General features: G+C 42.3%; 1 protein-coding gene across 3 annotated transcripts in view; it reads left to right on the top strand.

Moving 5' to 3' along the window:
- The first annotated feature begins 2,090 nt into the window (after positions 1-2,090).
- Positions 2,091-27,377, top strand: part of FER (FER tyrosine kinase) — a 437,163-nt gene continuing 411,876 nt past the window's right edge. Inside the window, exon 1 of one of the 3 annotated variants that reach the window (XM_055315288.1) lies at positions 2,091-4,907. The gene's annotated coding sequence lies outside the window, so the exon portion shown is untranslated. Of the gene's footprint in view, positions 4,908-5,628; positions 5,684-27,377 lie in introns of those variants that run through there. The other 2 variants (XM_055315286.1, XM_055315287.1) reach the window with 2 other exon arrangements.

Genomic DNA, 27,377 nt, shown 5'->3' on the forward strand with positions numbered 1-27,377 from the left:
TTCATTAAAAAGCCATCCTGATATCTTCTCTGCTGGATGCAATTCTAGAAAGTGCCATTATAGGAGCTAAGTGGGAGAGGAATTTCGTAGTTCAGTGTGCAGACTTTCCCTTACTCCCTTCACCCTGATGTGCAGTAAGACTCCTCACCCCTACGCCCCTAACTGTCTCCAAGTCTTCACCCTCCCCACGGAGTATATCTTATTGCCTCTGGATCAGGTTAGGGCAGTATCTTACCCAGTGGCTTAGTTGGGAAGTGATATGAAGGCTTACTCCTGATATAGATTATCAACCAGTTCTGTTGTTTTCAGCCCTTCTTATCACTTCATGCCTTCAGAGATCTCTGGGCCTTGCATTCCTGGTGATCTGGATCTGTATTTATGCTGTGCCAAGGATTCTGGGGAAGGGGCAGAGTTAAGCGCCTATATGCAATGCACCATGTTGACTAGATTCATTGTTCTCAGTTCAAACAGATTTTCTGAGCTCTTCCCAGACTTTTCAAGTTGGAATCTCTGGAGGGTTAATCTAGGAGTATATATTTTTGAAAAGGTTCTCAGGTGATTCTGATGAAGCTAGTGTATTAATCCATCATTACTCCAGAACTCCCTCACTGGCACACATTTGACAGTTATCTTTGAAGTTCCAGTGAACTAGGAATCAGGGAATGAGGGAAAGGACAGGTAAATTCTGAGACATAAAAAGGGACAAGCCTTGAGGGACCCAGAGGCACTTTGGGGAGGGCATGGCTTGATTGGAAATGTTGATGGTCATATTTCTCAATGGTGAGCAGGTCAGGGAAGCAGGGGAAGCAATATTAGAGTGCTAGGAAGCCAGCCAGCCTTTTGCTAGGGAGGGATGGTTGTGAGATGGCATCAATGGATTCAATACCTAGTTTGAAGATAGAAATTTTCCTCCAATTCTCCTTCACCTTCTTTCCTCCCTTATTTTTCTTACACACATTTGTAAAATAAAGGAAGCCATAAAGCAATTTGGAAATTTGGAAAGCCAAAAAAAAAAAAAAAAAAACAAAATCCAAAAGGAAATCTCACATAAATATGACCTCTAGTGACAGTATTACTCAAGAGAACAGTTTTCAAAATCAAAGAAGTTTATATATGCACTAAAAACACACTGCAGCACATAAAGACAGTTATGATTTCCATGTTGCACGCCTCATCACGATCTCCCATTTTAAGAGGTTTGCGCTGGTGCTTAAGTATGAATTGTGGTTAAGAGAGGGCAGAGTCATAAAGCAAAGGAGGGCAGAAAGGAGGAAAAGAGAACTATAGATCAAGGAAAGAGTAAGGGGTGAACTGACAGGTGAGTATTGAACTGACAGGGCACACAGCCAAGATTTCTCTTGAAGCCAATAATGGGAAACTATTACATAGGAAAATGGAGAGGAGGGGGTAAGTAGTGGGGAGATAGGGTAAGGGAAGAACTTTTAAAAAATAATTTTTTAGGGACGCCCAGGTGGCTCAGCGGTTGAGCATCTGCCTTCGGCTCAGGGTGTGATCCTGGGTCCAGGGATCAATCCCACATTGGGCTCCCGCAGGGGAGATTCTCCCTCTGCCTGTGTCTCTGCCTCTCTCTGTGTGTCTCATGAATAAATAAATAAAATCTTTTAAAAAAATTAAAAAATAATTATTTTTTAAGAGTTTATTTATTTAGAGTGGGGAGGGAGGGGCTATCAAGCTGACTCCCCACTGAGCGTAGAGCCTCACACAGAGCTCCATCCCAGGACCCTGAGATTATGACCTGAGCTGAAGTCAAGAGCCAGTTGCTTAACTGACTGAGCCACCCAGGCATCCCTAAAATAATTTTTAATTAAGAATTGCTGAAATTTTGACATCCATGTTATTGTATTCATTTGTCCAGGTAAATAATGTTATTAGAACAGAGAAAAATTGGTATTTGTTAAAATTGAATATATAGTAAAGAGGTTTTTTATTTTAATCTATAGCGAGGCAGAACTAGGGCCTTTTAAGTCATAGTAGTACCTGGTATAGATCTAAATTTTAACGATAGAAGAGCCTCTTAAATCCTATGCTAACAACTTCAACTAAGATACATATCCCTCTAGGCCCCATGTGGGTGGCTAGTATTTTACAGAGCCTGTGGAACATGCACACAGGAAATTATTTTCTTTTATTCTTCCATACTTTCCTTACATTTACAAGAGGTAAGAAAAGTTGCACAGTATTTTTGAAATCAGGTGAAATCAGGTGTTTATTAAATTTGTTGCAATACAAAGTGATAATTAAAACAGATGGAAAATTTAAACTGGATTTGCCGTAATTGCTTTATTCAGCTTCAGAAATGCAGCATAGGTTTTTCCAAATTCATTTACTCCCAAGTACATTCATTCAAAATTGCAGTTCTTAGCACAATGCTTGGCATATGGCAAGCAATTTTTAAATTTTTTGAGTGAATAGGTAAGACGGGAGAAGATGGTTGAACTAGAAGGATTCTTACTATTTTCAGAGATTTGAGTTCCTTATCACACACATACACATGATACATATCAAACGTCCTAATTCACCAGTAGACTTTTTTAAAAAAATTATTTATTATATTAATGAGCGATTCAGAGACACAGGCAGAGGGAGATGCAGGCTCCATGCAGGGAGCCCGACTCAGGACTTGATCCCAGGTCTCCAGGATCACACACCCTGGGCTGAAGGCAGGCACTAAACCACTGAGCCACCCAGGTGTCCCTACCAGTAGCCTTTTATTTGAAACTATTCTGGGGAAAAAAAAAAAAGAAAGAAAGAAAGAAAGAAACTATTCTGCAATAAGTAATTCACCAAACAAATCTTTGCAGATTTAGCTTCTCTTTGCATAAAGGTAGAGAAATCCTCACGGTCTTGGAAAAGATACGCCATGGCAAAGCAATCTCCAAAGTTGTATTTTGGCTTTACCTAACCATTTAATGCACAAACATTTCACGGATTTCATTCATATTGACATGCCATATAACATAATATTTAGTATTCACGGAAAGTTAATTTTCAAGAGGTTTGTTCACATATGCTTAGTTTGTGCAGTTAGCAGTCACTACAAAATACATAACCAAACATTAACTGTTATCATTTCTGATTCTATTCAAATGTAGTAGTTCAGCAATTAGGTATCATCCAATCTGAGATCATTTTTGAGAACACATTAAAAACCAAAATACAACGACTTTCCTTAGCTTCCTGGTCTCAATATTTTGGGCATAAGTATTTATGGGGAAATAGAATTAAAAACAAAATCTTTTCCCAACCCAGAAATCCTCTCCACAAAGGCAATAAAGGAATAAAACAGAATTAAACCAGAATGTGATGTGCATTGCAGGCAATTAGGAGAGAGACTCTAAAGACAGAAAGAAATCGCTCACCTTTTTGTAGCCAAGCAGATACAACCCATGGCATGAGTTTTCAAGATAACCAGTTCTCAAGTACGAGGCCTTGAGAATACCATTTGCACACATAATTCATCTTAATTTTATTTGGTAACTGGGTTGACCGTCTGTGTTAACCAATTAGCTTTATCCAGAGGAAAAACAAACTTCTCAGATCTTTATAACAGAAGGTAATTTTGCCAAGTTGGGAGTGATTTGCCCACTGAAGTTGTATTCTTAGTCTCCCGTGGAAAGTGGGTGTTATCTCTGCTTGCTTTTTTATGGCAGTATAATTGACATATTATATTGATTTCAGATGTTTAACATAATGACTTGATATTTGTATAGACAGCAAAATGATCATCATGTGTCTAGTTCATACATAGTTATTACAACAGTCTTTTTAACTTGTGATGAGGACTCCTAAGATTTACTGTCTTAGCAACTTTCAAAGATGCACTATAATATTTAGTACCGTGGTGTACATTACATCTGCATGGCATATTTATTTCACAACTGGAAATTTGTGTCTTCTGACCCCCTTCATCCATTTCAGTCTCACTCCCAGCTATCAGTCTGCTCTTTGCGTCTATGAGCTTTCTTTTTTTTTTTTTTTTGAATTCCACATAAAGTGAGATCATAGGCCATTTGTCTTTCTCTGCCTGACTTATTTCAGTTAGCACAGTATCCTCAAGGTGCATCCTCAGAGTTGCAAGTGACAAGATTCCATTCTTTTTTCTGGCCGCGTGGTATCTCCTCTATCTCACATTTTCTTTATCCATTTCTGGGTGCTGCTCCGGCTCTAGATGCTCCCATTTCAGAGTGATATCTTGGTATCTCCCAAGTCTTTAAAGACATTCCTGGAATGTAAAGCTGACAAAACACTAGCTGACAGCGACCTAACTACTTTTTAAAAAGGATGTATATAAAAGAAGTAAGAATACTCAACGACAGGTTTTCTAAGGCAAACTGAGAAGGGGAAATCTCTCCCCACACCTTTAAGACGAACAGTTAAGGTTCTTGCTTAAAACTTTTTTTTCTGTTTAACAGCATTATTTTTGCCTTCTTCTTCTTCTTTTCCTTTTTTTGACTTTGAAACGGCAGACAAGCAAAGTCCGATCTACGGTTTGTCTCTGTGCAGGGCTGTTCGCTGTGCTTAAACAAGCACCCTGCTGAACACAGAAAATTCACCACTCTTCTTTGGCTTCCACGTAATTCAAGTTTCTGGGTGGGGTGGGGGAGGGTGGAGAGGAGCCTGACGTTACTGTGCTCCCGGCGAAGGATGCGGCTCGGCTCCCCCGCCGTACGCGGCTCGGCGCCTTCAGAGCTGGGCCACACGCACACGCCCCGACGGGGACGGGGACCGGGACACCTGAGCTGCTGCCGCGCATCACCCAGTTATCTCTGTTCGGCTCACATTACTCATTTCCCACTGAATTCTTTTGGGTGAAGGCGCTCCTGCAACCGCCTTCCCTGGAAGAGCCAGCCGGTCGGGGTGGGCCGCGCACCCGGGCGCTGGAAGAGGTCAGGGCGGCGCGCGGCCGCCGGGGACCGGGCGGTGGGGACCGGGCGGCGGGCACCGGGCGGCGGGGATCGGGGCGCGGGCCGGGTCGGGATCGCGGCGGGCATCGGTTGGGGGGATCGGGGCGGGGGCCCCGCCGCACGCTCGGGCGCGCCCCCGCGGCAGGTCCGACCGCCCGCAGGCCCCGGGAGCTCGGGGGGGGGGGGGGGCTGCGTCGGCCGAGCCGGGCCGAGAGCGCCCGCATGCACCGCGCGCCGGGAAGGGCGGAGGATTCCGGGGGTGAGCGGCGGCCCCCGGGACGGCCCGCCCCGCCCCCGCGGCCCCTTCCGGCGGCCGCAACTCCGGGTCGTCCCCCGCGGGCCGCCCCGCTTATCGCCCCCGGCCCGGCCACTTCCCGGTCGCGGCCGGCCGAGCCTCCCCAAGTTTCCTGTGACGCCGCCGTCCGTCCGCCTCCCGCCCCGCTCCCCGCCCGCCTCCCGGGGCTGCAGGAGGGCAGCGCGCGCCCCAGGCTGTCGGGCCCCCCGCCCCGCCCGCCGGGCCCCCCCGGACCTCGGCCGCGCCCCGCCTCCTGGGAGGTGGGGGAGGAGGGGGGGCCGCCGCAGTGCCCGCCCCCGGCGCGCGCCCATTGGCTGCGGCCTCGAGGTGCCCGGGGACCGGAGAGCGCCCTGATTGGCCGCGGCCGCCCGTGACGGCGGCGCCCATTGGCTGCGGCGGCCCCCGTGACGCGGGGTGGCGACTGGCTCCCGGGTCTGAGGGGCTCCTGCTTGTCAGGTCCTAGGTAGGTGAGCTCCGCGCCGCCGGCGGCTGGCGCTGTTGCCCGGGCCGACGCTGGGGGGGGGGGGGGGGTGCGGGCGGCCGGCGGGGGCGGGGAGCGGGGGCAACACTCCCCGCCCGCAGGGGGGCGCCGGGACGCTGCGCGGACGCCGCGGCGGCGCCCGGGGCTCTTCCTCCGCCTCGGCCGCCCCCGCCCCCGCCCCGCGCTCGGGCCGCGCCGGGCCCCCCGACCCCCCGACCTCCGACCCCCGACCCCACCCCGCCCCGGGGCTCGCGCACACGGGCCGCGGCAGGCGCCCCAGGGCTGAGGCGGGCACAGCGGCCCCGCCCCGCCGCCTGCTCGGGGGGCTGCGCGCGGGGGCGGGGCGGGCGGGCGGCTCCACCCCGCGGGCCCGCGCCCCTTCTCCGGCCGCGGCCCTCCTCCCCCCTCCGGCCTCCCCCCCCCCCGGCCACCCCCCCGCCCCCGGCGCCCGGCCCAGTGCCCCCTCCAGGTGCCCCCCACGTTCCCCCCCAGCCCCAGCCCCACGTGCCCCCCCAGCCCCAGGTGCCCCCCCATCCCCACGTGCCCCCCCAGCCCCGGGTGCCCCCTGGGTCCCTTCCCACCTCTCGGGCCCTGTGGTCCCCCTTGACCGCGGCGCCCTCTCCAGCCCGCCCCAGGTACCCTCCCCAGCCCCAGGTGCCCCCTGGGTCCCGTCCCACCTCTCCGGCCCTGTGGTCCCCCTTGACCGCGGCGCCCTCTCCAGCCCGCCCAGGTACCCTCTCCAGCCCCAGGTGCCCCCTGGGTCCCGTCCCACCTCTCCGGCCCTGTGGTCCCCCTTGACCGCGGCGCCCTCTCCAGCCCGCCCCAGGTACCCTCTCCAGCCCCAGGTGCACCTGGGTCCCTTCCCACCTCTCGGGCCCTGTGGTCCCCCTTGACCGCGGTGCCCTCTCCAGCCCCAGGTGCACCTGGGTACCGTCCCATCTCTTGGGCCCCGTGGTCCTCCTCGACCCTGGCGCCCACCCCAATCCTAGGTGCCCCCTGGGTCCCGTCCCACCTCTCGGGCCCTGTGGTCCCCCTTGACCCCGGTGCCCTCCCCAGCCCATCTCCGGTCCAAGAACCTCCCCGATGGCTCCCTTTTATCCAATCGCCAAGTCTGCCTGGGCGGGGGACCCCCAAGGCATAGTCAGGAGATGAACTGTGAAGCGTGAAGCTCATGCCACGAGGCAGGTTCTGCTCTGTACTCTCTTTGCCATTTACGGCTGAGGAGGGGTTTGGATGCACCTTGGGGGTCGTTTTCTGCCCCAGAGTCTTCCTATCAACTTCCTGAAATGCCGGTTGGGTTGGGTTGGGTTGGGTTGGGTTGGTGTGGGTGTTGGTGTTGGTGTGGGTGTTGGTGTGGGTGTTGGCTGGGCTGGGCGCGGGGCGTCGTGGTGCACAGATGATCTGTGAAGTGGTCGTTCTTTTACTTTGTACACTCGTGATCTTGATATGTCGTGCTATGCAGCTGTGAATCTAAAAATTGACTAAGGCTAATAGTCTTTCATTTTCATTCACCTGAATGGTCAAAAAAAAAAAAAAAACAAACAAACCCTGTATCATTTTAATTCATAAGAAGCTACATATATTTATACTGGTCTCACTGTCACTTTGACATAAACTGCTCTGAAAGTGTAGTAGTTCCATTTCCCTCTTTCTCCCAAGTATTTTAAGACAATAACACAATTTCCCCAATGGAGTTGTTATATATAAAAGTGTTATGGAAAAATTAATAAGAAAAAGCCAAAACTATTTTAGTGATTAAAGACTAGGAAAACACTTTTTAACCTATGGAATGAGAACAGAAGTCAATAACACCCTTGCAAAATTTAATGATCTCATGAGTTTGGGGATGTAGTTTTGGTATACCATATGGCCCTTAGAAAGAAATGTTCAAAAACCACACATTTGTCAGAATGCAAAGGAAGGTTGAATGTGTAATCCAGGAATCCTTTCTCTTGAGCCAAGGGAACTATACTTCCAAAGGTGCTGAGAATATATTGAGTATGTGACATACTTGGAAACCTTTTCTCTGTTTTCTTCCTGAAAGACCTTTGGTAAAGATCTGTTTCTCTTCTGCACCAATGGCAGGAAGCATTAACTATATACCAGGTAAAATTATGTAGGGTACAGTTAATGCAGCTCCTGCACTACGTTAAAGGTTGATGTCGGTAGTTTGGAAGTAAGAATTCATACTTTTGGTAGACAAATCACTTGCATTTTATCTTCAGTTTTTTTTGTAATTTTTAAAAAAATTTATTTATTCATGAGAGACACAGAGACAGAGAATGAGAGAGGCAGAGGGAGAAGCAGGCTTCCTGTAGGGAGCCTGACGTGGGACTCAATCCCCGGTCTCCAGGATCACGCCCTGGGCTGAAGGCGGCGCTAAACCGCTGAGCCACCCAGGATGCCCATCATCTTCAGTTATTAACATAGTTATAACTCTGGCCTGTGAACATTTCGAGCTGCCATTTTTTTCTTTTTTATTCTACTATAAAAAATTTCAAATAATGAAAGAATGTTGAATTTACAGTAACTACCCAACCACCTACACAGCAATAACATTTCCAAGATAGCTATTACACAGTAAAAAAAGAGGAACAGAGGAACTGAAATGATCCAGTTTGAAAACCAGCGTAAATATATGACATACTAAAATATTGTAAGGAGCTTAATTTCCATTTGCAGATGGGAATAGTGTTTATAAAAACTATAGTAATTTAATTTCCATGAGTCTTACAAAGCAATCTTGTGAGTGATTAGGAAGTCATGTTTGTACATCAAGGCCCAGAGGAGTAAGTTGCATTTTGGTAATAAGAAAAAAAAGAAATCAAATGAACTTGTTACACAAATAAAAGCTTGTTTTAAAATTGGACGCCTATGTTAGTAGATGATAGTTTTGTACTTGATTTTTAAATGAGCATCTTTTGAAGACAGGTCCAAAGGGCTATGAATTATCCAGCGTTTCAGTAACATACTTAATAAATTGGATCAACCTCATGTATGTTGTTTTGGAATAAGTGTATTTTTGTAATGGAAAAAGAAAGCCTATAAATGGGAACTTATTTTAGTAGAACTATTTCGTGGAAAATGAAGTAATTATCTAGACACATTTAAGTCAGTGTTTTGATAGGACTCAAAACTATCTTGAGTATTGTTTCATGGTGTTGCCAGAAGAATGTTTTAACATAGAACTTTATAGTAAAAGAATAATAAACATAAATTTATGTATGTGTATATTTGTAGTTTTTCCATACTTAGGAAATTTCTGCATTCTTCTTTAAGTAATTGAATCCTGCTTTTCGGTGTTCGTATACCCTAAATCTGTTTTTCATGCTTAGCTCATGTATATAACTAATTTCTTAAATATTGAAATTAAGAACTATGTCTCAGGATTTATAGATCTTAAATTGCCTTGTCATTGTTTCTCCATATCTCATTTGACTTTGGCATGCTTATGTGTGGTTAATTTACCACACCACCTGAGAGATGAAGAGAACAAGCAGGTTTCAGTTTTGGAACTTCAAAAATAAGGTGTTTAGATATTTTTTAATTGAAGGTCCAGTTGTTTTTTTTTTTTAACCTACCTCCCTCTTTTCTTCATTCTTTACTATTTTTATCTTTTTTAAAATAAAAAATGTTTTATGATCAGCTAAAAAGACTATAGAGAAATGGTGCACCTGGCTAGCTGTCAATAGAGCATGGGACACCTGATCTCAGGGTCATGAATTTAAGCCCCACGCTGGGCGTAGAGCTTACATTAAAACAACAGCAAGAACAACAAAAGAGTATAGAGAATAAGTAATTCCATGAGTCAATACTTTGGAAAATAACGGAAACTTTTGTTTCTTCTGTAATACACTACCGATCACTACAGTTCTGTGGGCTTTATTGCAGTAGATCTGCATCTGCACCTAAACTTGCAGTTCCTGAAGTCAAAACTTGGTTACCCTAATTTAGAAGAGGACTCCAAGATATAGAGGGAAAGTGGAAAAGAATAAATAGAGGACATATTAGAGTCAAAAGAAATCAGACAAGCAATTTCCCAGTTTTCCTTAAAAGCATAATCCTAGTTACCCATGCGACGCTGCTGTGTGGCTGACAAAATATGGGACCTCTCACGTTTTTCCTTTGGGTTCAAAATATCTAGGTAGGATCAAATTTACTTAGTGCCCTTCTACAAAATTTTTCAAATTTCTGCATTTCAGGGAATAGTAAATATTTAGCTTTATAAAATTTAATGTTATGGATGACTTGGAAATATTTTTTAAACATTTGTGTATACTTATCAAACTGTGACTAATATTTGTCTATATATCATCACTTACTATAAACCTGATATCTCCTCCTTTTGAAGGTTTTAATTAAAATGCTAAAATTTTTAATGCAGGTGTTTTTTTTGCCAGGTTGCAGGGTGTAGTGAGAGAAGGTTTATTTCTTTTGGAGCCAGCTAATCTGGGTTTCAGTCACAAATCAGAATTTTCTTCTGTGGGACCTTGGGCAAGATATTTGATCTCTTTAAATTGTAGTCTCCTCATCTGTAAAATGAGGATGATAAGATTGCCTCACAAGGTTGTCATGAAGAGGAATTTGACAGTCTTGGTAAAATGTCTGAATTTAGGAAATCCTCAACTTTCATATTCACTTCCTTACATGGTAGCTTTCATTTTATCTCTTCTAGTATTACTGTGCTGCTTCTACCATCCTAAAAGTCCTCAAATTTTAGACTTTGGATGTTCAGTAATGTACATTAAATTTGAGTAAGTCAAATGACATTTGTGTTTGTACAGAGGAAATAATTAGCGGTATCTCCTACTAGCTGTTCTTTTATAGTTCTTTACTGTGTCTCAGTAGGGGTAATTGGAAATTCACTTTAAATGCTTTTTTATCCCAAAATATGTCTAGTTTGTCTGGATTCCTGAATTATTTTTCTTTCACCTTAGATTATCATCTGTGGGTGGATGCTTTCCCAAAATTCCTCTCATTTTAGCCACAAATATTTGCTTAAAAGTGGTACAAAAAAGCCAAATGTTACTTCCTTTAATGTCTAGTATTATCCCCTTCCTTAAACAGCATTTACTTAATCTGACATTTTATTTTCAGAGATAATGGTACTTAAAACTCTTATGTGCATCTTTTCCTGCTACTATTAATGTGTATAATTATTCTTTAGGGAACAATTATTTTTATAAATATCTCCATTTCAAAATGTGCATTCTACAAGTGTAGGATTCTAATTCCTAAAAAGCACACACTTGTAATTTAAGTGCGCAGAGTGTCATGAAAAAGCACTGAGCTGAATGAAGAGTTAGGAGTTGGATCACATAGTTTTTATGTCCTATTCGGCAGTAAAACAAAATTTTGCATCTAAGTGATTTTCAACTTTTTTCCGACTCGAGTATGAGGTATGTACATGTGTGACATATTCTAGTGTGCAGTTTCCCAGCATGCTCTCTGTGACTTCGTCTCACCCTCCTCCACTCAAGAAAGCATAGCAGAATGCAAGTGATTGAGGGTGACATCATCATGGGGATAAATTTGAATCTACTCTGATGTCCCAAGGAAAGCAAGTCATTTAAAAATGTGTGTAACTGTTATTAGTGAGAGATCTTTGAGACACACCTCCTAGTACCAGAGTTGAGACCCAAGTCACTTCGATGTTTTTCTGAAACGAATGCCTCTTCACTGGTCAGTCTTGTAATGCTCCCGAAGAAAAGATGACTATTACTTTTATGTAACTGATAATGAAGAGTCTGACATTTAAAAATCAGAGTAACTGGTAATGAACATTTAAAAATAAGTGAGCAGTAACTCCATGGTCTTTATTGTAAATAAAATAATGTGAATTGTAGAAAAATGGACGTTTTCTAGTATAAATTATTTTACTTGCAGAAAAAAGTATTTCTGTAGTGGTACAAATGGTTTTATTAATTTTTTTAAAGAAAGATTTTATTTATTTGACAGAGCAAGAGGGGAAGAGAGAGAGCACAAGTAGGGGGAGCGGCAGAGGGAGAGGGAGAAGCAGATTTCCTGCTGAGCAGGGAGCCTGACTGGAGGCTCCATCCCAGGGGCTCTATCCCAGGACTTTGAGATTGTGACTTGAGCTGAAGGCAGATGCTTAATTTACTGAGCCACCCAGGTGCCCTGGGACAAATGGTTTTAGGAAAGGGGGAAGTCCTTAATGCTCAAATATTTATATTCTAGGAGTTTAGTGTATAAAAATGCTCTTTACATCAGTTAAGTCAGAAAAGTATCTTTAAAATTACATTGCTGTGAATGAGATTGCTTTTAAATAGGTCTTCCTGGATAGAGGTGGTATATATAATATATAGTTAGAGGTGAAGACTTATAAAACCTATGTTCATTGGACCCTGGGCGTTAGCGAGTGTTATTTCTCCAATGCTTTGTGGGTCTGGGATATAACTTCATAAAATACAGTCAAATTTCATTGAAAATTTTTAAGTGATCCCTCCAGACCCTAAACAATTCTATTGTTAAACAGTTTTTTTTTTTTTTTTTTTGCTTCTAAAATGAAGTCTGGAAGATTTTGCATTACATCATTAGTGTATATTACAGCAAAGGTTCTTATTCTTGACTCCTCTGTGTTCTGGGGTTTGCAGAATGAAAGAGTATTTCAGATTTGATGGTGAAGGCTGCTGCTTGTTGCAAAGATGAAGAGTGAGTTCTTGGTAACTGCAATGCCTGATACTTGCTGCTGTTTCTTGGATATGGTGTCCTTGGAATGGAACATTTCTCTAGTTTTTGTGTCCTTTCTGCTCCATGAGTATACAGCAGGGCAGGATTTCCCAAGCTGCTCTTGTTAGTTGGTGGGGGCTCTTTTGTTATTTTCACGCTCTACAAAAGAAAATGCATTTGACTCTTACTAATACTCAGTTTGGATGGTAACTGGAGCAGCGTCTACCCTAGCCACCATACCACCTTTTACTTCATGAAAATGTTTATACAGTGTCCTCACTTTCTCTTAAATTATATTTCCTTCTGAATCACATGCTTTCTGTATATACTCTTATACAGGTTAACCATCATTTCAGCTTTCATTAATGTTTTGCAGATTTGCAAAGGAGACATTTTCAAGCATCACCTTTTTTTTTCCCCCAGTATGGAATCTGTGGTTTATGGTAGACTTTCTAACGATATGGATCTAGTCACTGTCACATTTCATATCCATTCTTAATTCAATCTAAATTTGTGTATTCTGGTTAAGTTGACTTTGTGAGGCCTCTTAGCTTTCTATATATTGAATAAATTGTCAATAGTAAAGTAATTAAAGGGATCTAAACAATGCAGTTGTCTTAAGTAATCATTAATGGCAACTTGTTAGATCGCTATTCCAGTTATATATAAACAGTTATATTGGGCAAAGTATAGGATCTTTATCTAGATTATGTATAATAGAACAGTTTTACAAAGCAGGGAACTAATTTCTTTCTCTTACTACTATATACAAGTATGTATATATATGTATAAATAATGTAACATATTGTATTATGATTAAGTGTTCATATATATTACTCCCCCCCCCAAACATTTTAACCTTCAAGGTAGAAACAATTTCTGTCAGTAAAAGTTTTTAAGGAAATTACATGGATTCAGATATTGTTATGGGGTGGGATATTAACATTTGGTGCCTGCTGAAAGTTTTAGACACTCCTTATGCATTTGTTTTGATTTTCTTGACAACTCTGTAAATCAGTTACCTTGTATTTTCCTTTTTGTGATCTGAAACCAATGTCAGGTCACATCCTATTTCCAAGGAGACCCAGCTATAAAGTGTTAACTGGGATTTGAATTTAGTTCTTCCCTATGCTAAACCTGAAATGAATGCAAGTGGTAAATGTCTAAATAAAATAAACTGTTAGCAATCCTGGATTTGACAGCAGTTTCAAATGATTTCAAATGGGAGTGATTCTCAAGGTCCATGTTGAAATTCTTGCAGTTTTTCTTCAAAGAATTCTTACTGGAAGTGAGACCCTTGTACATGCATGACCCTCTAGCTAACTGCCCAATGTTCACTTCTTGTCTTGGCTTTGTTTTGTGTTTGAGGTTGTCCTATAATATAACTTTTGTCAAGTGCTGAAACATCGTGTCTTTGTAAGAAAAATTTTCCTGACAAAGAAACCCAGCTGCTAGAAATAAAGAAAAGTAAAGAAATCTAAGAAAGTGGTAGATGTTAGTCAGAAAGTAGATATTTTTGAGAAGGTGTACAAATGGAATGTTGAATCCAGTGAGTCCTTTGACCTGGTTGTGAGTCAATCCACCATCCCTCCGAGGGAAAACAGAAGTTGACCTGTGAAGCATTGTTACTGAGGGTTCCAGCTTTGTCAAAAATTCTCATGGTTTTAGACAGATTTCTTGAAAATGTCAGGGATCCTATATTCATAAATCCTGTCCCACTTCCCTTCTCTGTCACCCTTAATAATATTTGAAAGAGATTTGGCTGTTTATAAATAGCTGGTACTTTATAGAAGTTGTTGTAGTTCTTACAAATATCTTAAAATATTAACATGAATAGCAGTATTCTCACTTATAGAATAATATGTGTCCTTTTCTGAATTTCACAGTTTATTTTAAAGAGTGGCTAGACCTTGGTGATGGTCTCTTTCTAGGGTTCTGACTTCCCATTTGTGCGTTGGAGCCTATGATTTGATTTACCCTATGGCTGGAATTGGCATTCTAGGATTGAAGTGGCTTGGTTTAGAGACACTTGCTTTATTATATATTGATACAGTTTTTAGAGGAGGGTGAGGGTGGTAAAGAAACAGACATGTCCTCAAGTTGGCCTATGTTATAAAAATAATTCAGAAATGTTCTGTGTAACATAAGAGGTAGGTTGGACAGGAGTAGGACAGAGAATAGGAGGACATAAGACTCTTCCTTTTTTGGTCATGCAGCAAATGTTAATAGACTACTCACTCTATGTAAGGACTTACCTTATGGCTCTGGATAATTACAAACTGAAGAGAACTTTCAGGCTGTTTTTCCTGAACAAGAGTATGATGTAGTAGAAAAAGCATTCATATTAAAACCAGACCTTCCTAGGGTTGAATCTACACTAGTAATTTGTTGTATGAATTTAGGCAAATAATTTAACTCTTAGAGCTTCAGGGTTTTTTTTTTTTTTCATTTGGAAATTAACTATCAGTTTCATTTGATAACTGATAATTAAAATTTTCAGTTCCTTTCAGTTGTATGAGATCGAAACCCTACTCATACTAGGTTGAGCTACTGGCACAGACAGGAGTGTACTTTCTTCAAATGCAGATGGTTTTAAGGGCACAAATAATGGCCTCAGCACCTATTTAGTGGCTATCTCTTGTGTTACAGGTACTTTCAGGTAGGCTTTCTCCATGTAGAGCCCTCTGATGGCTCTAGGCTTACATTTTTTTTTTTTTTAAGATTTTACTTATTTATTCATGAGAGACACACACAGAAAGGCAGAGACACAGGCAGAGGGAGAAGCAGACTCCCTGCGGGGAGCTCAATGTGGGACTTGAGCCCAGGATCACACCCTGAGTCAAAGGCAGATGTTCAACCACTGAGCCATCCAGGGCCCCGAGGCTTACAATCTTGAATGTAGTGGACCCAATATAAAAAATGTTTCTCTTACCTATACTTTTAGTATAAATCCTAGGATTACATCTCACTGAATGGATTGGGTCATATTTCCATCTTTGACATCTGTGGCCAAAGGGATAGCATCTGATAATAGGCTAGGTCTGGATCAGGTACTAACTGCTGGAACTGGGAATAGGGAGTATGGTCAGTCACATGGTCTGAATCATGTGGACTGAGGTCACTGAAAGAAAGACTGTAGTGTGACTTGGGAAGGGGCAGTGGATACTGGGCAGGCACAACTAAAAGACTCCCTACAATCCTCAGTGTGCATACATGTCCTTCTACACATACATAACCTTAAAAAAAAAAATGCCCTCACCTGACAGTGCAAATTTTTCACTTACAACTTCCAGTGCATTTAGCACCTGTCCCCCAACAAAGGAAGGCAACTCAAAGACTCATTTAAGTACTGCATCTAACTAACATCTCTGGGTAATTTCTCTGGGTTTTGTTTGAATAGATACACTTAGGGTTTAGGAAGTTACCGTTAAATGATAACGTATAACTAATGGTAATAAAGCTTCTATTCAGTGATAGAAGGAAAATAGCATAAAGACAATAAAAACTCTCAATTAGAAAAGAGAAACAATCTACAGAGATTTTCCATTCCATGACATGTGCGTATTTCACTGGACAGGTATGGCAAGGACTCTTTGCCCTGGCAGCGGAATACGATTTTTTATTTTTATTTTTTTTATTCATGAGAGGCGCAGAGAGAGAGAGAGAGAGAGAGAGAGAGAGAGAGCGAGAGAGAGCGAGAGAGAGAATGGGGCAGAGACACAGGCAGAGGGAGAAGCAGGCTCCATGCAGGAAGCCTGATGTGGGACTCGATCCTAGGTCTTCAGGATCAGGCCCTGTGTTGAAGGCGGTGCTAAACTGCTGAGCCACCTGGGCTGCCCGGAATACGATTTTTGATTAGCCAATATGGCTGTCTTTGGTTGTACCAACCAGGAAGGTCTTTTTTGTTTTCTTTTCTCCTAGTTAGAGACAGGGTGACTACTGAGAGATTCCTGTACTGGGGACTACATTGCCTCAACAACTTACTTTCTGTTGATGAGGTTTTGGGGTCCCAGGAGCTGTATTAAGGGTTGAGCAGTAACAAATCTTTGTGAGGAGTTTCTTGGGCAATACAACTTTTTAAAAATTAATATTTTATTGATTTGCATTTGATCAGCTTCTCTCAAGTACCTAAAGTCTGAATCCTAGTTCTGGAATCAAATCATTGCCTGGTATGCCTCTAAAGAATTTTCCCATCACCGTCACCCAGTGGTTCCACAACATGGGGCAGTTCTTACCTCAGGGGACATGTGGCAATGTCTAGAGACATCTCTGTTGTCATAATGGGAGGCTGGGACGGGGAAATTAGGTAGATGTTGCTAGTATCTAGTAGGTAGAGCCCAAAAATACTGTTGAATATTCTACAATGGACAGGACAGCCTCCTACAACATAGAATTTTCTAGATCAAAATGCCAGTAGTACTGAGATTGAGAAACCATGCAGATCGTAGGTTTCTCAGTTTTCTTGTTGGCTTCTCTTTTTAGCCATTGAGAGCAGCTGCTCTAGGTAGTAACTCAGAGCTAATGTGTCCCTTCTTCCAGGATGGGTGACAGGGCATAGTTCTTCTTTTTTAAAAAAACTTTATTTATTTATTTAGAGAATGCAAGTAGGGGGAGGGGCAGAGGCAGAGGGGGAATCTTAAGCAGACTCCCCGCTGAGTGCTGAGCTGGATGTAGGGCTTGATCTCAGGACCCCGAGATTATGACCTGAGCTGAAACCAGGAGTCAGATGCTCAACTGACTGAGCCACCCAGGCGCCCTGCAGATAGTTCTTTATAATGGGTAAATATCTTCTCTGCTAGGGTGCTTGGGGATGAGCCTGGAGCATCTGCATTGTGATGAGCAAATGCATCAGCATTTGTTTCTGATGGTCACATGCTCTAATTTTAGTTTAGGTATATTTAGTTTTCATCCTTATAAATTGGAAGATTATCAGCCATCTTGGATTTGTGGTGAAGGACTGAAAAGATTTATTAAGACTTCACTCAAAGTGTGCTGCTTTTTTGAATGACCTTATGAAGACTGCTGCATAGTTGGCAATATACCAACATCCTAAGATTTTTTTTTTCTACTAAATATCCTATAGTTCCATCTTTAGGAGGCTCATAGTCCAATTTACAAGACATGGCAGTTTACCAGCTGCTTTTTTTTTATTTAGGATTGCCGACTTCTTAACCTACAATGGAGGGATGCCAAACACCCTCCACTTTTATACTGACTCAGTTCCGCATTTTAGGACTGTCAGTTGTATTGCCTCATTTCTGGCATAAATTTTATATTTGTCCAGCTTCTTTTAGATTGGAGTGGTAGAAACTCAGTTAAGAAAAATTATTCCCACATCTGTAACTGGCACTTTCATCCTTGTTCTCGCTCAGACCTCAAACCTTGAAGTTATCCTTGACTCTTTTTCTCTTATTTACCCCACACAATCAGCATATTTGTTGGCTTCAAAATACATCTGAAATCTGACCAAGTTCTCACCACCTCCATCTGGGGTTCACTCTGGTTCAACACAATCCGTCCTGTCTTCCTCGTGACTCCTAACAATGCTCCCACTACTACTTTGGCTCTCAGATAATTAGCCTCAGAATATTAGTGTCATCCTTTTAAAAAGTAAAAGATAATTTCTTTCTTTAGAACCTTGCAGTGGCCTCCCATGTAATGCAGAGTAGAAGCTCAAGTCCTCAAAATGAGCTAGTTTTGTTTTGCTTTCCCTCTCATGCAGGATCTTTCTCTGAACTCAGATTTTTCTGTTGTCTCTACCATTCAGGGCTCCTTGCTTGTCCTTACACAAGTGCTTCACACTTATTATTCCCCTGGCCTGGAATGTTCTTTTCCAGTTATCTATCCGTAGCATACTTCCTTATCTCCCTTAGGTTCTGGCTCAAATATCACTTCATGTTCTAAGTCGTTGATGAATAACATCAGTTTGAAATTGCCTACCTCTCCCATACTTCTTGTTACCTTTTCCTGCTTTTTCTTTTCTTTTCAAGGTTTATTTTATTATTTTTTAAAAATTTAAGTTCAGATAATTAACATACAGTGTATTATTAGTTTCAGAGGTAGAGGTCTCCAGTGATTCATCAGTCTTACACAACACCCAGGTGTTCATCACATCACATTCCTTCCTTAATGCCCATCACCCAATTACCCCATCCCTTTTTCTCCCTTCCCCTTTAGCAACCCTCAGTTTGTTTCTTATAATTAAGAGTGTCTTATGTTTTGTCTCCCTCTGTGATTTCATCTTGTTTTTTCCCCTCCCTTCCCCTATGATCCTCTGTTTTGTTTCATAAATTCCACATATGAATGAGATCATATGATAATTCTCGTTCTCTGATCAACTTATTTCACTTAGCATAATACCCTCTAGTTCCATCCATATTGTTGAAAATGGCAAGATTTTATTTTTTGATGGCTGAGTAGTAGTCCATTATATATGTATACACCACATCGTTATCCATTCATCTGTCAATGGACATCAGGGCTCTTTCCATAGTTTGACTATCGTGGACATTGCTGGCTCCATGCCCCGGGAGCCCGAAGTGGGATGCGATCCCGGGTCTCCAAGGTCGCGCCCTGGGCCAAAGGCAGACGCCAAACCGCTGCGCCACCCAGGGATCCCCTATTCTCAACTTTTTAAGGAACCTCCATACTGTTTTCCAGATTGACTCCACCAGCTTGCATTCCCACCAGCAGAGTAAGAGGATCCTCATTGCCTCCTTGCCAACATCTGTCATTTCCTGTCTTGTTCATTTTAGTCATTCTGACTGGTGTGAGGTGATATCTCATCGTGCTTTTGATTTGTATTTCCATGGTGCTGAGTGATACTGAGCATTTTTTTTCATGTGTCTGTTGGCCATTTGTATGTCTTTGGAGAAATGTCTTTTCTTGTCTTCGGCCCATTTCTTGATCAGATTATTTGTTTTTTGGGTGCTGAGTTTGATGATTTTTATAGATTTTGGATACTAGCCCTTTATCCGATAAGGCATTTGCAAATATCTTCTCCCATTCTGTTGGTTGTCTTTTGGTTTTATCAACTATTTTTGTTGCTGTGCAAAAGATTTTTAGCTTAATGAAGTCCCCATAGTTCATTTTTGCCTTTGTTTCCCTTACCTTTTGAGATGTGTCTAGCAAGAAGTTGCTGCATCCAAGGTCAAAGAGGTTGCTGCTTGTGTTCTCCTCTAGGATTTTGATGGATTTCTGTCTTACATTTAGATCTTTCATCCATTTTGAGTTTATCTTTGTGTCTGGTGTAAGAAAGTGGTCCATTTTCATTCTTCTGCACGTGGATGTCCAATTTTCCCAGCACCATTTACTGAAGAGACTGTTCTTTTTCCATTGGCTATTCTTTTCTGCTTTGTCAAAGATTAGTTGACCATACAGTTAAGGGTCCATTTCTCGGTTCTCTGTCCTGTTGTGTTGACCTGTGTGTCTGTTTTTGTGCCAGTACCATCCTGACTTGATGATAAAAGCTTTGTAATGGAGTTTGAAATAGGGAATTGTGATGCCACCAACTTTGGATTTCTTTTTCAAGATTCTTTGGCTATTCAGTTTTTTTTTTCTGGTTCTATACATATTTTAGGATTATTTATTCCAACTCAGTGAAAAAGTTTATAATATTTTGATAGGAATTGCATTTGAATGTATAGATTGGGGCAGCCTGGGTGGCTCAGTGGTTTTAGCGCCGCCTTCAGCCCAGGGCCTGATCCTGGAGACCTGGGATCGAGTCCCACATCAGGCTTCCTGAATGGAGCCTGCTTGTCCTCCCTCTGCCTGTGTCTGTACCTCTCTCTCTCTCTCTCTCTCTCTGTGTCTCTCATGAATAAATAAAATCTTTAAAAAAATGAATGTATAGTTTGCTCTAGGTGGTATAGATATTTTAACAATATTTGTTCTAATCCATGAGCATGGAACACTTTTCTATTTCTTTGTGTCTTTCTCAATTTCTTTCATGAGCGTTCTATAGTTTTTTGAGTACACATCCTTTGCCTCTTTGCTTAGGTTTATTCCTAGGTATCTTATGATTTTGGGTGCCATTGTAAATGGGATCAACTCCTTAATTTCTCTTTCTCCCATCTCATTGTTAGTGTATAGAAATGTGACCGATTTCTGTGCATTGATATTATATCCTGCCAGTTTGATGAATTCCTGTATGAGTCCTAGCAATTTTGGAGGGGAATTTTTGGGGTGGAGACAGTGTCATGACATCTGCGAAGAGTGAGAGTGTGTTCTTTACCAATTTGGATGCCTTTTATTTCTTGTTGATGTCTGATCACTGAGGCTAGGACTTCTAGTACTATGCTGAACAACAGTGCTGAGAGTGAATATCCCTTCCATGTTCCTGAGCTCTCAGTTTATCCCCATTGAGAATGATATTCACTGTGGGCTTTTCATATATGGCTTTTATTATACTGAGGCATGTTCCCTCTATCCCTATACTGTGAAGAGTTTTAATCAAGAAAGGATGCTGTACTTTGTCAAATGCTTTTTCTGTATCTATTGAGAAAATCATATGGTTCTTCTTTTTTTATTGATGTAGTGTATCACAGTGATGGATTTATGGATTTTGAACCACCTTTGCAGCTCAGGAAAAAATCCCACTTGGTCATGGTGAATAATCCACGTAATGTACTTTTGGATCCTAATGGCTAGTATTTTGGTGAGAATTTTTGCATCCAGGTTCATCAGGGATATTGGTCTGTTAGTCTCCTTTTTGGTGGGGTCTTTGTCTGGTTTGGGGATCAAGGTAATGCTGGCCTCATAGTAAGAGTTTGGAAGTTTTCCTTCCATTTCTATTTTTCAAAAGAGCTTCAGAAGAATAAGTATTATTTCTTCTTTAAATGTGTGGTAGAATTCCCTTGGGAAGCCATCCAGCCCTGGACTCTTCTTTTTGGGAGAATTTTGATAACTGCTTCAATATCCTTGCTGGTTATGGGTGTGTTCAGGTTTCCTATTTATTCTTGTTTTAGTTTTGGTAGTTTATATGTATCTAGGAACACATCCATTTCTTCCAGATTGCCTAATTTGTTGGCATATTGTTGCTTATACTATGTTCTTATAATTGTTTGTACTTCCTTGGTATTGGTTGTGATCTCCCCTTTCATTCATGATTTTATTTAGGTCCTTTCTCTTTTTTTTTTGGATAAATTTGGGCAGGGGTTTATCAATCTTACTAATTCTTTCAAAGAACCAGCTCCTAGTTTTGTTTATGTATTATGTTCTTTTGGTTTCAATTTCATTGACTTTCGCTCTAATCTTTATTATTTCTCTTCTCCTGCTGGATTTAGGCTTTACTTGCTGTTCTTTCTCCAGCTCCTTGGGGTGTAAGGTTAGGTTATGTATTTGAGACCCTTCTTGTTTTTTGAGAAAGGCTTGTGTTGCTATATACTTCCCTCTTAGGACCACCTTTGCTGCATCCCAAAAGTTTTGAAAGTTGTGTTTTCATTTTTGTTTGTTTCCATGAATTTTTAAATTCTTTAATTTCCTGGTTGACCCATTCATTCTTTAGCAGGTTGCTTTTTAGTCTCTATTTGAATTCTTTTCATGTTTCCTCATGTGACTGAGTTCCAGTTTAAAGCATGTGCCCTGAAAACATGTAGGGAATGATCCCAGTCTTTTGGTACCACTTGAGACCTGATTTGTGACCCAGTAAATGATCTATTCTGGAGAATGTTCCACATGCACTAGAGAGAAATGTGTATTCTGTTGCTTTAGGATGGAATGTTCTGAATATATCCATGAAGTCCATCTTGTCCAGTGTGTCATTCAAAGCCCTTGTTTCCTTGTTTATCTTTGCTTAGATGATCTGTCCATTGCACTGAGTGGGATGTTAAAATCTCCTACTATGATTATATTACCATCTATGTTTTCTTTAATTTTGGTATTAACTGGCTTGTATAATTGGCTGCTCCCGTGTAAGGGCATAAATATTTAAAATTGTAAGATCTTGTTGGATAGACCCTTTATTTATGATATAGTGTCCTTCCTCATCCCTTATTATAGTCTCTGGTTTAAAACCTAATTTGTCTGATATAAGGATTGCCAACCCAGCTTTCTTTTGATGTCCATTATCATGAGAAATGGTTTTCCACTCCCTCACTTAAAATCTGGAGGTGTCTTTGGGTCTGAAATGAGTCCCTTACAGACAGCATATTGATGGGTCTTGCTTTTCTATCCAATCTGATATCCTGTGTCTTTTTTTTTTTGTGGCATTTAGCCCATTTACATTCAGAGTAACTATTGAAAGGTATGGATTTAGTGCCTTGTATTACCTGTAAAGTCACTGTTTCTGTATATTGTCTCTGTTCCTTTCTGGTCTGTGTTACTCTTGGGCTCTGTCTGCTTAAAGGATCCCTTTTAATATTCCTTGTAGAGCTGGTTTGGTGATCACAAATTCTTTTAGTTTCTGGAAGCTTTTAAGCTCTCTGATTTTAATGACATCCTAGCTGGATAAAGTATTTTTGGCTGCATGTTTTTCTCATTTAGCACCCTGAATATATCATGCCAATCCTTTCTGTCCTGCCAGGTCTCTGTGGATAGGTCTGCTGCCAGTCTATTGTTTCTACCCTTGGAGGTTATGGATCTCTTGTCATGAGCTGCTTTCAGGATTTCTCTCTGTCCCTTAGATTTGCAAGTTTCACTATTATGTGTGTGTGTGTGTGGGGGGGGGGGTTTGACCTATTTTTATTGTTTTTGAGGAGGGTTCTCTGTTTCTTCTGTACTTGAATGCCTGTTTCCTCCCCAAGATTAGGGAAGTTTTCCACTATAATTTGCTCCAGTATACCTTCTGCCTTTCTTTCTCTCTCTCTCTCTTTCCCTTTCCTCTTCTTTTGGGATCCCAGTTATTCTAATGTTGTTTTGCTTTATGGTATCACTTATCTCTTGAATTTTTCCCTCATGATCCAGTGTTGTTTATCTCAGGTTCCTTATTCTCCATCAGTTTTTATTCTGTATCACTAATTCTCTTTTATCATTTATCCTAGCAGTTAGAGCCTGCATTTTTTATTGCATCTTATTGGTAGCCTTTTTTTATTTCAAATTGATTAGATTTTAGTTCTTTTATTTCTCCAGAAAGGGATTCTCTAGTGTATTCCATCCTTTTATTTCAAGCCCCACTAGTATCTCTGTAATCAACATTTGAACTCTAGTTCTGACATCTTACTTGTGTCCATATTGATTAGATCCCTGGCAGTCAGTACTGCCTCTTGTTTTCTTTTTTTTGAGGTGAGTTTTTCTGTCTTGTCATCCTGCCCAGAGAACAGGTGAATGAGAAAACAAAGTACTAAAATGGCAACATCAACTTCAGAGAAATATACTCTAAAGAAATCAGAAGAGACCCAAACCAAAAAAGAGAGAGAGAGAGAGAGAGAGAGAGAGAGAGACAGAAAATTTAATTAGGTGAACAGAACAGAGCAATACACTGGATTCTGTATGAATTTTGGTACATTTGTTAGAAAACTAGATCCCAAAATTGAAAAGAAAGAAAAACATATATGTACAAAAATAAAATTAAATATGATGAAAGGATAGAATGTAACTGTAAAAATGAAAATTAAAAGGGGCACCTCGGTGGCTCAGTGGTTGAGTGTCTGCCTTCTGCTCAAGTTGTGGTTCCAGGGTCCTGGGATTGAATCCTGCATCAGGCTCCCTGGGGAGCCTACTTCTGCCTCTGCCTGTGTCTCTGCCTTTCTATGTCTCTCATGGATAAATAGATTAAAAAATGTAAAATTAAAAGACAAAATAAAGGAAAGAATATAAAGAGACAGGTGAACAGAGCAGAGCAGTACACTACACCATGGGTGTATTTTGGTCTGCTAGAGGAAGTTATGTCCCAAAATCGTAAAGAAAGGAATATTTACATATATATACAAAAAATAAAATTGACCAAATTGAAAGTATAGAATGTGATTGGAAAGATGAAAATTAAAAAAGACTTAAAAAAAGAGTATTATCAGACACTAGATTCTGGATGTATCTTGGTCTGTTAGAAGAAACCACATTCCAAAATCGTAGTCAAAGAAAAACTTATAAATATAGAAAAATAAAATTAAATACAATGAAAGGATAGAATGTAACTGTAAAAATGAAAGTTAGGAAAGACTTCAAAAAGAGTTGATAAAAGAAGAAATTGGCTGTAGAGAAAAAAAATTAAAATTGAAAGACTAAATAATCAGGAGAAAAAAACCCCATGAATTCTATATACTCTCCCCCTGGCGCTGGAGTTTTGCATTCTGTGTGACTGGGCAAAGTTGGTCCTCGGGCCCCTGGGTAGCTCAGTGGTTGAGCATCTGCTCAGGGCGTGACCCCGGGGTCCTGGGATCGAGTCTGGCATCAGGCTCCCCACAGGGAGCCTGCTTCTCCCTCTGCCTGTCTCTTTGCCTCTCTCTCTGTGTCTCTCATGAATCAATAAATATGATCTTTAAAAAAAACAAAGTTGGTCTTAGCCAGATGCTGTTGCCCTTATACGGGAGGGGCCTGTTGTGCTGATTCTCCAGTGTTTGGGGTGGTGGACTTGCACCCCCCCGCCATGTGGTGGACTTGCTTGCACCCTCCCTGCTAGGTGGTGGACTTGCAGTCTCCCCACCAGGTGGTGGACTTGCACCCTCCTCACCAGGTGGTGGACTTGCACCCCTCCTGCCAGGTGGTGGACTTGTATACCCCCCCCACCAGGTGGTGGACTTGCACCCCCCCCAGGTGGTGGACTTGCACCCCCCTGCCATGTGGTGGACTTGCACCCCGCCCCCCCCGCCAGGTGGTGGACTTGCACCCCCTCCGCCAGGTGGTAGACTTGTATATCCCCTTGCCAGGTGGTGGACTTGCACACACCCCCACCCCCGCCAGGTGGTGGACTTGCACCCCCCCCGCCAGGTGGTGGACTTGCACCCTCCCCCTGTGATGTGGTGGACTTGCATCCTCCCCCTGCGATGTGGTAGACTTGCACCCCCCCTGCCAGGTGGTGGACTTGCACCCCCCTGCCAGGGGGCCGGGCTACATGTAAGTGGCTCCAGGCTGCTCTGTGATCCCTGAAGGGCGGCCGTGCAGCTTTAGAGGGTGGGGTACAAAAGCAGCCTCCCAGTGTCCAGGTCAGAGCAGACAGCTTGGGGCCCCTCCTCAGCATGCCCTCAGAGATAAGCAGTCACTCCTTCCTCTGCTCTCTGTCCACACTCTGTGCTCACCCAGCCTGTGACAGGCATTTCTATCTCAGGCACATGACCCTATTTCTAGTCTCCAAATCCTGTAGACTCCTGGGCTCACACCCCCAACCCTCTTTTGGGGGGTGGTCTTTTTTTATTTTTTTTTTAAAGATTTTATTTATTTATTCATGATAGACATGGGGGGCGGTCAGAGACACAGGCAGAGGAAGAAGCAGGCTCCATGCAGGAAGCCCCACGTGGGACTCGATCCCGGGACTCCAGGATCACGCCCTGGGCCAAAGGCAGGCGCCAAACCGCTGAGCCACCCAGGGATCCCTGGGGGGTGGTCTCGTGGTGGTCCTGCCACTTGTTGGGCCCCTTGACCCATCCTGCAGGGGTTCATGGTTTGTGGCAACCTGGAACTGGCACCCTTGGTCTTCCTGTGACCCCCAGGATCCTGAGACCACACTACCCCCCTTCAAATTCCACCCCCTCTTTGCTGCCTGAGCACCTCACAGGCAGGGATGTCCCTCACCAGAGCAGACTTCTAGAAGTTCTGATTTTGCACTCTGCTGGTCCACCAACCACTTTCTGGTAGCCTGCTGCTGGGGGCTCCCTCCCCTTCTCTCATTTATCTTCCATGTATCATTTCACTTCTCCGCACTTCCTACCTTGCAGAAAGCAGTTGCTTTTCTATTTGTAGAGTTGCAGCAATTCTTAGATCTCCAGTTGAGTTTGCAGGTGTTCAGAATAGATTTAGTAGTTATCTAGCTGGACTCCTGGGACCAGACAAAACCAAGGTTTCCTGCTCCTCTGACGTCTTGGACTCCACCTTTTTTTTCTTTTCCGATTAATTTATTTGTTTTGGAGAGAGAACGAGAGAATCTTGAACAGATTCTGCACTGAGTATCGTGCCGGATGCGGGGCTCGATCTCAGGAATCTGAGATCACGATCTGAGGCAAAACCAAGATTCTCAGGAATCTGAGATCACGACCTGGATATGCTTAACCAGCTGTGCTACCCAGGCATCCCTCCTGCTGTTTCTTTATAACACTTAGCAGAACTTTAGGCTATGTGTTTTATGTATTTATTTTGTGTTTTGTTTCCTCTGTTGAATACAATCCCTGTGAGGGCAGGAATTTTTTGTCTGAGATGTTTTATAGGACATGGTACATATCTTAGTAGGCTCTCAGCAAGTATTTGTTGAATGGTACATATCTTAGTAGGCTGTCAGCAAGTATTTGTTGAATGAATTAATAAATAAGAAAAAGCAATTTATTGCCTCATGTAACTATTAAGTCTGAAACACCTGTGTGATTGAAATTACCCTGCCAAGGGGGATTGCTTATTAAGTAAATCTCTCCTGAGAATGATGTCTTTAGGTTTAGTGCCCTAGAATATAAGTAAAAATAGGTTAAAAAATAATAAAGTAACATAAGAAATATAAGAAAAAAATATGGGTAAATATCTTCCAAGGAAGGTAAGGAGTAGGCTTTATTTCTCCAAAGCTCATTTGAGGTCTCTGTCTTCAGGGAGACATGATCTCTAGCTTCCAAAGCTGGATATTGTGCAGTTACTCTTGTAGTACCTTTTGCTCAGAAGCCTCTGATTGTGCAGGAACATGGGAAACCCAGAAAAGAATTGTTCCTCAACGGCAGTTCTAAAATTATAGGAGCCACATGTGTTCATACCTGAATTAACCTGAATGCAGGCGTGATTAGATTTAGGGATGAAATATTTTCAGAGCTTTCATATCTCTTTCCATCTCTTGGCTTTTGTTTTCTCTGGGTTAGCTCTCTGATGAGTGGGTACCTGATGTTCCTTCAGTTTAACAACCTCAGCCGAAAGAGAACTT

This window comes from Nyctereutes procyonoides, unplaced genomic scaffold (assembly GCF_905146905.1).
Source record: "Nyctereutes procyonoides isolate TBG_1078 unplaced genomic scaffold, NYPRO_anot_genome, whole genome shotgun sequence".
NCBI lineage: Eukaryota > Metazoa > Chordata > Mammalia > Carnivora > Canidae > Nyctereutes > Nyctereutes procyonoides.